Genomic DNA, 12327 nt, shown 5'->3' on the forward strand with positions numbered 1-12327 from the left:
AAAAACAAGAAAAAATATTAAAATAAATTAAAATAATCAAAGTATGGAACTCATCCAAGGAGCTGCGGTGGTCTGGTTGGTTGGTAGAGTGTCTGACAACCACGCGGGAGATCCGGGTTTGATTCCCGGAATTGGTTGGAATTTTTCCGGTTTCTTCCCCTCATAAATGTCCCCGATAATTCACATCTGGATTGTCTCTCTGTTCTTAACAACAAAACATTTTACAATAGTTAAGCTTATTGTCGTTTGAATAAATGTCTAGTCAACAAGGTGAGATATTTTAAAAGAGAGACATTCAAACATGCTGCGGTTACCAATAGGAAGGCGGACTGGTGACTGTTCTTGTCCGCCTAGCCTTTGTCTATACATTAGCAGCTTACAACGAACCAAGAACTTTCTTTAGTTAATTCTCATTGTTCACACAAAAAAATACATGTTCATTGAACACTGGCGTACGTAGAGGGGTGGCTGATGGGGTTACAACCTCTACCGAAATTTTGAGAAAATCAAAATTTTCAAATAAAAATCCCTTAAGATCTTTAAAAAATCAAAATGTGTCCCGATTACAATTTTTGTTTTTGAATACAATTTCAATAGACTGAAAAGCTCGAAAAATACGAAATATTTTATTATGCATCCTGCCCTCCAAAACGAAGGCATGTGCTATCCACATTTACTATTCCAGCCCATCCCGAAAAAAAAAATCCTGCATATGCCAGTGTATTGAACATTGTTGCAACTGAGATACAAAACGAAGTTTTCTCTCTTTTAAATCATAGTTGCCCTCATATTTTGTTTTCAAGAATACTTGTTAATTTTCAAGGCTTTCTCTCTGAAAGACGCATGTGTTTAGAATGCTGTGCTTTTCTCCGTGCTGTATGGAAATAATAATTCAAATTATTATTATTTTTATTATTATTATTAGTAGTAGTAATAGTATTGTCCTAGATCTTTGACTGTGGTAAGTTGGCCATTTAATTATTTTTTTTCCACAGCATTTTTCATAACATTTCACAAGGTCAAGGGGGGGGGTTTAAACCCCGTAACCCCCCTTGCGTACGCCACTGGTTGACGTATTTCAGTGAACAAGAGAACCAGTGCAGAGCTGTCCGACTTCGACAAGTGTGTAATCATGGGATGTTACCTCAGCGGATTATCCAGCAGGAAATAGCCGCTAAGCTAACAGGCCCAAATCAACTGTGTCACTCATCCTGCGTAAGTGGAAAGTGAAGGGACATTGTAAGAGTTGCGAGCATTCCGGACGACCAACAATTCTGACCAACAGAGATCGTCAAACCATGAAATGTGGAATTGTGAAAATCCGGGCACAGCCGATCACCACCGTCAGACAGGAGTTCTAGGCAGCAACAGCAGCGATGTCCGATCACACTGTCAGACAGGAGTTCTAGGCAGCAACAGCGATGTCCGTTTCCATTGGAACATTGCGAAGAGAGACCCAACATCTTGGATATTGAGGCAGAGCATTTGCACATATGCCCCAGATCACGAAGAAGAACAAAGCTCTGATCTCGCAAGTAGACACTGGAACAGTGGAAATCAGTTGTGTGAAGTGACAAATGGAGGTTCACACTGTTTTGGTTCGACGGGGGAGTATGAGCGTGACAGCTACCCAGGGAACGCTTTCGGCCCACAAGGACATTTGGTGGTGGTATTATGGTATGGGGATGTTTCACTTACTACGGTGTGGGGCCACTGATTGTTGTTCGTGGCAGCATGGACTTGGTCTCACTATACAATTCTAGAAAAGAACAAACGAATATTGTCTTGGGGGATGGAACCCTGTTTCTACCAGGATAACAATGTCAGGTGCCATGTTGATGCTGCTACTTTGCGGTGGTATCTAGACAATAATGTTCATCGCCTGGATTAGCCTACCCAAGGTCCCGACATCAATCCAATATAACACATTTAGGACGAGTTGGGCCTGCGGGTGAGGTTTCGGTAAGGCGGCGAACGTCTCTTGCCCACCTGTCTATGATTTTGCAAGAGGAGTAGCGGAAGATTCCAGTCTCCTCCACAACATAGTCCAGAGCATGCATGTAGGCTGCTGCTACATTAGCAAGAGGTTTTGACAGCACGGACTCCGGGCAAACATTTCAGGTACGTAGCCAATTACTTTTTTTATTAGATAGTGTATTTCGGTGGCCGCGGTGGCTCAGTCGGTAACGCGTCTGACTACCATGCTAAAGGTCCCGGGTTCGATCCCCGGCCGGTTCAAATCCGGGAACTTTTCTAACGGTGGAAGCGGCCCCGGCGCACACCCAGCGTCGAATAACATGGGTACCTGGGGGAAACCCTGGGGGGTAAAGGCGGTCAGGGGCGTGATGCTGATCACATCACCCCCACTCACGACCGGATCAAGAAAGTGTGGGGCGTTACCCCCACACCCCCTATATGCCTTCATGGCGTGGTGCTATGCACAGGGGAACACTTAACTTTTTATTTTTTTTTATTTTGGACTAGCAGCAAACTGAAAATAATGTATCCTATTTTATTACGTTGCCCCACGAAGTCATAGGTGGATGTTAGTGCTATGGCAGTTCATATAGAACCTTTCTGTCAGTAACCAGTAATTTGTTAGGGGGCAACAAATTTGCAGCAGAGGGTTAGTCGAACAAGTTTACATCTGGCATGTACGCACGCACGAGGCACAGGCGTATTACAGAATTCCTAAATTCGTAAAATGCACCCATCGGTATTCATCGACAATTGGTACATGGAAAATGGCGCGTGTAAGCACACTGAGGTGGTGTGTGATGTGTTGCAACAGTGGCGACAGATATCTAAGGAAGTCTCGTTCTGGACGAGCTGACACAGCTTTCTACCCACGCAACATCGAGCGTTTCTATCAGTTTATCCGCGCCAAAAGACGGGGTTTGAATATCTGCTTCAATGTTTTGGAAACTATGTTGTTAATGTTGAGATATCCAAAAGTTATACCAGGGGGTCCTAGCTATGCTTAGTCAGTAACAAACCAACCACCGAATGCAAATCTGACATGACTGTCTTACGACATCCACCGTATAGTCCCGTTTGGCGCTTTACGGCTTACATCGGGTTCGGATGGTGGAATGATGTACTAAGTTGGCAACATTTTCCCGACAGCGACGTCGTCGTGGAATTTTCAGAGCGGCATTTTTGTAGCTTCTCGAACTCGCGTGTTATTTTCTAAATACGTACTTTTATTCGTAGTCGCCTTGAAGGGGTCCCGGGTTCGATACCCGGTTGGAAGCAAAGTGGTTTGGTTCCCACTATAAACTTTAGGTTTAGTCCCGATTAGCCTATCTGTGCACAAATAGGACTTAAAACAAAAAGTCAAACAAGCAAACGTACTTTTAATTGTGAGTGGAACGGTGCTCTTCTAGAATATTCATCAGTTGTTAAAAAATAATAATTTATTGCCTTTAGCGAGAGTTCACTTCTTTATTCGGAATAACTTTTCATCATCGTCTCTTCATACAAATGTATTTTTCTAGTTTCAAAGATGCAGAAATCCCAAAGAAATGTTATTTTTCTCCATTGGAAGATCGTTTGTATTGCACGCTCTTTGTACACATACAAAGACGTAGCTTGTCCTTTGGAACATCTTGCTTTCTAATTAGGCACTTCTTGCTGCCTTTACTTCTAACCGTTTCTAATTGGAAGGCGGTTGGTTTCCAAACGTGGGAAGCTGTTTTTTTTCCCCTCTGTGTGTTCTTTTGGGAATCTCTTCTTATGCGAAGACGCGTGGTACGCTTCGATTTTTAGCCACTTTTTAAAGAAGTTAAGGAGGAAAAATAGCTTAAATGCTGAAGAGTAGTGATGGCATAGAGACGAGACGACACAACCTGTCTCGTCCTTGTCTCGAAATTTGGACGAGAAGAGGAAAAAAGAGAAATTTCTTCTGCACATAACTCCCCTCTCTCTTTCAGGAAGTGCTAAAATTTCGTCTAAGGTGCCCGTAGAATTTCATGGTATGTAAATAGTTGATTGATGATTTGCTTTATTTTTCTTCGCTTTTTGTGCAATTTTTGGCTAAGTTGCGATGGGGATGAGTGATGACATAATGAAATTGATGAATTGACACTCACAAACATTCATGCCCAGGCCGGGATTCGAACCTGGGAACCCTGGAGTCGTACCGCCATGTGCTAACCACTCCGCCACTGGGGTCAACGGTATGTACATGGATTGTAATGTTCGGCAGCATTTACTGATGGTCGTGCTGCATTTGATGGTATATAAATTATAGATTATAATGTATAATAAACGTCTACTGGAAGCTGCAATACTTGCTTTCGAAGCTGCCTTTCACAGAATCTGTTTTTATTTTCTGTGCTCTGGCAAAACATTAAGAAAGTAAAAACTGTTTAAAATTATTGCAAAACGATGGATTAAAGCCTATAGATTATCCGTTCCTTACTCGTACATGTTTTTCAAACCTGTTTAAAACTATATTAAAAATAGTCATAATTTTTTTAAAAACTATTTTGTGAATTTTGCTTCTTTCAGTCCCCTAAATGTGCCTTCATGGCACGGTGCTATATGTACGGTGATTTTTTTTATTATTATTATTAGCAGTAAAGGGTGATGCAAATTTAATTTTGAAAATTTAAAGCTCTGTGGTCTGTTCTAAAATGGTATGACACATTTTTATACATATACTTGTACATACAGGGTGATTCAGTAAAGGAGCGCAAAAAAGAGAAACAGGAAATAGGTGATACACTACTGAACAATTGGAGATAGGAATCTAGAGCCGGAGAAGCTAGCGTGACGAGATACTAACTGAAAAATGTCCAACGTTAGAGCGTGGTCGTATGCCGGGAGCGCACAAACAAAAGCCTGCGTGCGCTTGTAGTTAAAATGTATACCACGAGCGCACAAATAATAATCTTATTTCTATATGCTATTTTTATAATTACTCTTACATTCTTTCTTTCTAACCTAACCTAACAAAAAGAGGTCATTTCAATGAGGGAAGGAATGATGATCTCCGAAGGAAGGCCAGCCATTACACAATCATAGATGTGGCAACGCTGCATTGGATGTTTTGCGCTCGTGGCACCTTTCATATCCCACGAGCGCACACTTGCACATTTTTGTGCGCTAGTGGACTGCACCCTAGAGCGTACCGTCGTGCACAGAAATGACAAATAAATGACATGCGCGGTCAGGTAGTTACACTGCTAACAGGGTAGCGATATACGCTATGCGTTTCATGCTTGAAAATATGGAAAGTAGTGTCATATTGACAATGCGGTATCAAACACGTACCTCAGAACAGTTTTTCAAGATGACGGCTACCAGCATTCATTTTACGAGTTCAATTTCACGTAAGTAATACATCTCTCTGTGTACCAAATTATAATGCAGTAACAACAAAGATACGGATTTATAATATTCATTGTACTGTAATACCAAATGTTAATTAAACATAATAATATATTAACTAGCTACAGACGAAACGAAGCTATGATTTTCTAAGTAATTACACTTCTTGTCTTACGATCAGTGCCTTTTTTTTTAATGGCTCTCAGCAGCACACGTGACCAGGTTTGAAATATGGGTTATATTTTTTTTTTTCGTTTCTGAATTTCAAACTTCAGCCAAATGAAAATTTTGTCCGACTTGTAATGCTAATATTAACGGAGTGCAAGGTATTTAACCTATTCTGTTCTCCACTTTTTGGAAGTCGAATTTACCATGCGAATCTGAATTCCGACTTTGTTTCCCCCTTTTAGAAATCACTTGTTTTATGGAATTCTACACGTACGCATCAAACGCGTGCGTACCAACATATTGGAACATCCTTTTTTTAAAAAAAAAATCTTGGAAATCAGCGTTCTTATATATGTCACTCCAACCATAAACCATTGATCGTTACGCCCGTTTTCGGAAAACGTGTTTACCCGACCGTCTCGAAGACGCGATGATCAGAAAAAGAAGATGGCGTCCCTTGAAAGATTATATATATATATATATATATCGGACTTGTTTTTTTCGAAATTCCAGGAAAAGGAGAGTCCAAGAAACCGACCCCGTAAGCGGGGGAAGAAGGAGGGGGAGGTGGTTAGGGGATGGAATGGGGGAGAAGTTTTTGGAACGATGTAGACCTGGAAGATGAGATGATTGAGCGAGAGGGTGAGGTCTTCGATCTGGGCTGTATTAATGAAACTGGACCAAACGCGATTCTCTGTAAGACCATGAGAGCGACTGGGGAAGGGAAAATATTTTCTCTGCAAACACCAAGGACCAAGCAATAGGTCGGGTTTATTAGCTACGAACTCCGGATAGTGCCTAGCTGGGTCGTAACGCTCTAACAGTCCCCGGCCACCTCTAAGTAAAGTGCACAAGCATGTGATGTGGGGGAGGTCTCGCTTTTTCGCACATTCTGCAAACGGCCGAGTGCCAATTCTCCCGATGCAATGACGTTTTTTTATCCACCAATCGGCGTGCTCAATCTTTTATTTCACGCGGGAGAAGTGCGTAGGTAATGGATTGATTGGATTCGTTCAACCCCTTTTTTTTTATTCACTGAAACTTTCGTCGCAGATTTCCTATATTTAGTGATTTTTATGTGTCTGTCGCCTCGACGGTGGTGGTTAACTTGTCTTGTCATCTATTGTTCGTGGATATGAATCCTGGACTGGGTAATTGTCATGCATCGGCAATACTGTCGGATTAAAAATTATAGTTACTCGACTTTTGACTCCAATCAAAAAAAAATAATTAACCAGTAGACATACACGAAAACTAGTTACATCAAAATTTAGCTTATTCAATTTTGCGTTAATCTATGCTAACCACTTTTTTTTTCCGACTATGCCTTCTATTTTGTATTGTCGTGAGAATATAAAAATGCCGCTTTTTTATATAAATTTTATTTAAGTTTTGCAAAAAATTGCTCTCTGAATTTCTATAAAAATAGGGTAAGGGGAAAAATCGAGAAATGTCCATTTTTTTCGACTTTGAGCTTATGTTCGTGTAAGAGACGATCGAATATTTGAGGTACTGTGAAGGAACAATTGGAAAGATTAGTATTAAAATGTCGTTTTCTCCAAAAACTGGTTTTGTGACATTTCTTGTTCTTTCCTCTTACCCTTCAAACATAAAACGGGTGGTCAGATCGTGATGAAATGTAAGTATGGTGCAGCCAGAAAGGTTTTAAATACAATTCTTAATTTTCAGATTTTTTTAAAATTTATCAAAAAACGTTCTTATCAATTTTGTGAATTTTTTCTTAGTATTGGGTAGTTCTACAAATACAATATTGTTCTTGTTTTGAAGCTCTTTGCACCTTTTTTCTAGAAGCCATGATCATTGTCAATTCACATTTGCAAAACCGATTTTATGCAGACTTTTATTAAACGGAGTAAAGATGTGGAACGTGACAACACTGCACGCACTGACTCGCAGTAACAGGCCGCGTCCGAATCGGCAGGAGATGTCGCCTAGAGCAGCGTTCCATCCGTGAAATCAGCCTACCTTCGTTGTTCGAATGGGTCTGGTCAAATATTCATATTAAATATTGCAGAATAAACGCTTAGCTAATTAATATTTATTAATATAACTTATTCTTTATTACATATTCGCCGCGGTAGCTCAGTCGTTAGGGCGTCTGACTACCACGCGAGAGACCCGGGCGGGGGAGATCCGAATTTTTTTTCCACCTCTTCAAACGGCTCCGGCGCCCACCCAGCGTCGTATAAAGTGGGTACCTGGAGGAAACTCTGGGGGGGGGGGATAAAGGCGGCCAGGGACGTAGTGCTGATCACATCACCCCTACCTTCGGCCTTGATCAAGGAACTGTGGGCCCCTAACTCGACACCACCTGTACGCCTTCATGGAGCGGTGCAAAGTTCAGGGGAGAACTTTACTTTTTTCACTTTTTTTTATTCTTTACTAGCTGATTACGCGGCGTTGCCCGGGTATTTATTTATCCCAATCTTCTATTAGACAGGAAAATAATGAATTCTAACTATAGTGTAAAATGAACTTGGAGTTGAACGGCATTGGGAGTGTCACAGTTCATCTCAGCGGCCCCGAAAACTATGGATTCCACACTAATATCGGTCGTTTTACATGTCACCCCCTTCCCACACCCACCCCTAGGGGTGCCAGGGGTGTCTTGGAGTTGAATGGCATTGGGAGTGTCACTATTCATTTTAGCGACCCCGACAACTATGGATTCCACACTAATATAGTCGTTATTTTTACGTCAACCCTTCCCACCCGCACCCCTAGGGGTGTCAGGGGTGTCTTACCCCACAGTATTTCTTTCGAGATTGCAAGTGATACGAGTACCAATTTTGATTGAAATTGCTCTAGGCGTTCGAGAGTTATTCTGGAACAAACACACACATATACACTTACATCCACTTTTATATATACAGGGTGTCATTTTAATGGCGCCCACTAACCACAGATTCGTATAGAGGATATCAAAACAAACAACTTTTCTCAGTAACATTTTTCTCGTTGGTGCGTCGATTCGTCGCTACAGCTGTTCAAAAAAGACCGTTTTGCCGCGTGGATGCTGGCAACCCAACACAACATTTGATCGTATCTATGACGCCATTTCCTGCGGCGAAACAGCGCACGGCAGGGTTGCAAGGAACATACACATTTTGTGAAAATTGACAAATTACCAACCACATGAATAGGTGTAAAACTAATCGAGAAATGCGTCCAGTAGACCGAACATCATAGTCTACCAGCCAGAAGATCAGCTGTCATTTCAGGGGAAGGGGGAAATGAACCAACGATATGAGAAATGGTAAAAACGTATTCAAAATGAAGTGTCAATATCGGATTTTGTCTCAGCCTACAAGTCAAATATCAAGAACAATACATTTTATTGGACTTATAGCTTACATGTGGCTGTTTACGCCCAGCTACATGTCAAATATTTGCAATCTCGTTGCAAGGTTGATATCTAAAGGTTTGTGTCCAGATGCCTTGTGGTACTTTTGTGCTGATAACGGAAGTATCCGAGGTTCACGTTGTTACATTACGGCTAAAACACGAACAACCACAGTGCCTCCCCGATGGCGCAGTGGTAGCGTCGTCGCCTTGTAATCAAGGGATCCCGGGTTCGATACCCGGTGGAGGTACAAGTGTTTCGGATCCCACTTTACACTGTAGGTCTAGTCCCGATTAGCCTTACTGTGCATAAAGTGGACTTAAAGCACCAAATCAACCACAGTAACAATCGAATGATGAGTAGCGAATATACTGCCCTGTTCACAGTTCCAAACTATTAAATGTGTATCCGGTGCATAGATAAACACAGTCGCCGGAGAGCTTTTATTAGTACTACTTATATCCATATTTTTTCAACCATTTTTGTCACTTCCTCATAATGCCCTGAATATACATTATATTATGTGTTGCTTACCTTTGGAATTTTGAGTTCTTTCATTACTATTTTGTCATCTGTTCAGTTTGTCACAGACAACTAGTATCAGAAGGACGAAGTGGATAGACTAAATTGTAGATGCCAACTTGATTTGCAAATATTTGACACGTAAGCGAGACAAATTTCGATGTGACCACTTCCACTTGAATTATATTTTCTTTCTACCATTTTTCGTATCGTTTGTTTACTTCGTGTTAGGTTAAAGAACGTGTTTTCTCGTTTTCTTTTACGGTACATAATGTGGGTGTTCACAGAATATGAGTGTTCTTGACAACCCTGGAACGCATCGCTTCACGACGGGATATGACGTCACAAATGCAATCAAATGTTGTGTGTGGTTGCCAGCATTCAGGCGGCAGGACAGGCTTTTTTGAACGACTGTAGCGCCGAAATGATGCACCAACGAGAACAATGCTGCTGAGAAATCTTCTTTGTTTTGAAGTCCTCTATACGTTTCCGTGGTCCGTGAGCGCCATTAAAATGACACCCTGTATAGATAGATTACATGCATAAAGTTGTTCGCAACATAAATTGCAGGTAATGAGGGTAGATGAATATATGAAACAAACAAATGAGTAATAGCTAGAAAACCTTAATGCCCTTCCCAGGATTCGAATCCAGTACCCCCGGGTTCGAATTCCGCTCGGGCTTGGTTGTTTGTGAATGTCCATTCATCAATTTCATCATTTCATCACTCATCCCCATCTTCGCAAATTAGCCAAGAGGCACAAAACGCGAAGTAAAATAAACTAAATCAATCAATCAATCAATCAATCGAATCCAGTACCATGGCCGATACGGCCAGTTGAATACAAAGGCCGGCTCATTACAATATAACGCATTTCGTTATTAATTTGAGAGTAATGACCATCCACTTTGCCATATGGAACATGACATCTCACTAAAACAAGCCAGAGTGTAAATCCAGTTGTGCAATGTGCTTCCGACCCTTATCCTATTTGAAGGTATTGAGTTAATTGAAGGTATAATTGGAGAAGAAAGTTGAATGGGACAAGTAGGATAAAGCTCCAGACATAGAGAGAGAGAGAGAGGGAGAGAGAAAGAGGGGGGTCGGAGCAAGGAGAGGAGTCCAATGAGAAAGCTAACATCTGGAACGACATACACTCGTAGGTTGCGTAGCTACTAGCGCCCTCGCTTGAGCGTTTTTGTAAACATGTTATGGCAGGAAACTCTACTAATTAGGTTCCTGAACTACTAATTAACCCGCTGATTATCGAGATATCCCAGCCTTCCTGCTGCTCGTTGCACCCCAACTCCCCCCGTCTGCAACAAGGTTTCGGGATTGACGAGTTGGGGACTCGCGGATCCGGAAAGTGAAGACCAGGATGAGAATGATAAACAAGGCATGGGGAGGAGATGAAAGAACCGAATGGTAAATATACCTTTGCGATTTTCTTTTTGGCTCTTCAAAAAATAAAAAAATGTGGTTACTATAAGACGCAATCGCGTGTGGAAAATCTCGTAATTCTACCAAATAGAAAATTTAACGAGAAAATCATTTTAGCACGAGACTGTCGGAATTCATAACTGCTCTGTCGGGTCGACAAGCATTGCACAGAATCGAATAGAATCGCCTTTATTGAGAGGGCGTGTTTAGGTCTCACTGGCCGTTCTTACAACAAACTCTGGTCAAATAGCTACATATTACAATTGATATTTTACATAACAATTTCTGAAAATCATTTTGACAGTAGAAAATTTAAAATATAGAAAAATAATTCTTATACATATAAACTGTTAATGTGCTGATTACACAGAGTAAAATCCAAGAACACAATTAGTATAATATTATTATAGACTTAAAATTAAAATTAAATCCAATACCTCATTTCTGTACCTTACAGGATAGACAAAGCCAGGCAGACATAGCGTCACATTGCGTAGAATTGCATCCCATCGCATTGCACAGAATCGAATCGCATAGCGTCGCGTTTCAGAGAATAGCATCGCATAGCGTCGCATTGCAAGCGAAACACCAGAAGGTTCCCCTTGTACACACGACAATATACTAATGCAGTAACGCATTAATACGACGGCGTGCGTGTATTTGTTATTGGGAAACGGTTGAATTTATTTGAATAAAAGAAATGCAGGTAAAGATTCTAGAACTTTATTGTCAATATCTACCAATTACTTTCCACATAATCGCCCTGGTGATCAACACAAATCTGCCAAAGAGAGACCAGTTTCTTAATGCCGCCACTGTAGAATTGTTGGTCTTGACGACGGAGCCACAGCGTCCTCACTTCTGTTCGCACTGCATCATCAGAATCAAAGTGAACTCCTCTCAACTTTCATCACCTGTGACAGTATTGTTGAAGAACGCATTACCTTCAAGTTCGTAGCTCTGAAGCAACTGTTGGCTAATGTCCAGTCTCTTCTGTTTCATGTCAGGCAGCTCACCCACCGTGCGATTATCGCCTGCACTCGCTCCCGTGATATCCCACACATGCATTCAAGCTTATACAGGGTGTCTCATAAGTAATAGCGCAAACTGACACAGTTGAAAGTACACGATAATAGAAGCAAAAAAGTTTCAGTAAACATGTGTCTGCAAACGAGCCGTTTTCGAGATAATTGCGAATGTGTGGTTACAAGTCGCCACTGACTTCATTGTTTGTAAACGTCGTCCTATTTGTTAAAATGCTAATAATGTGTGCGAATGTGTGGTTAGAAACCGTAACTGATTGCATTTTGTACCATATGCAAGAACGACACTTTGAACACCTCCTTTAACAGGAACGAGTTTACAGTAATTGTAACATGTAACATACTAACGTAGTACTGTATTCCTTGTTAAAGTAAGTAGAATGTTCAATAAAAGCAATGAGATCTAAAATGGCTTTTCTTACTGTATTATTAGCATTTTACCAACTAGGTCGACG

The sequence above is a fragment of the Lepisma saccharinum genome, chromosome 1 (genome assembly GCF_977018435.1).
Source record: "Lepisma saccharinum chromosome 1, izLepSacc3.1, whole genome shotgun sequence".
NCBI classification, from domain to species: Eukaryota; Metazoa; Arthropoda; class Insecta; order Zygentoma; family Lepismatidae; genus Lepisma; species Lepisma saccharinum.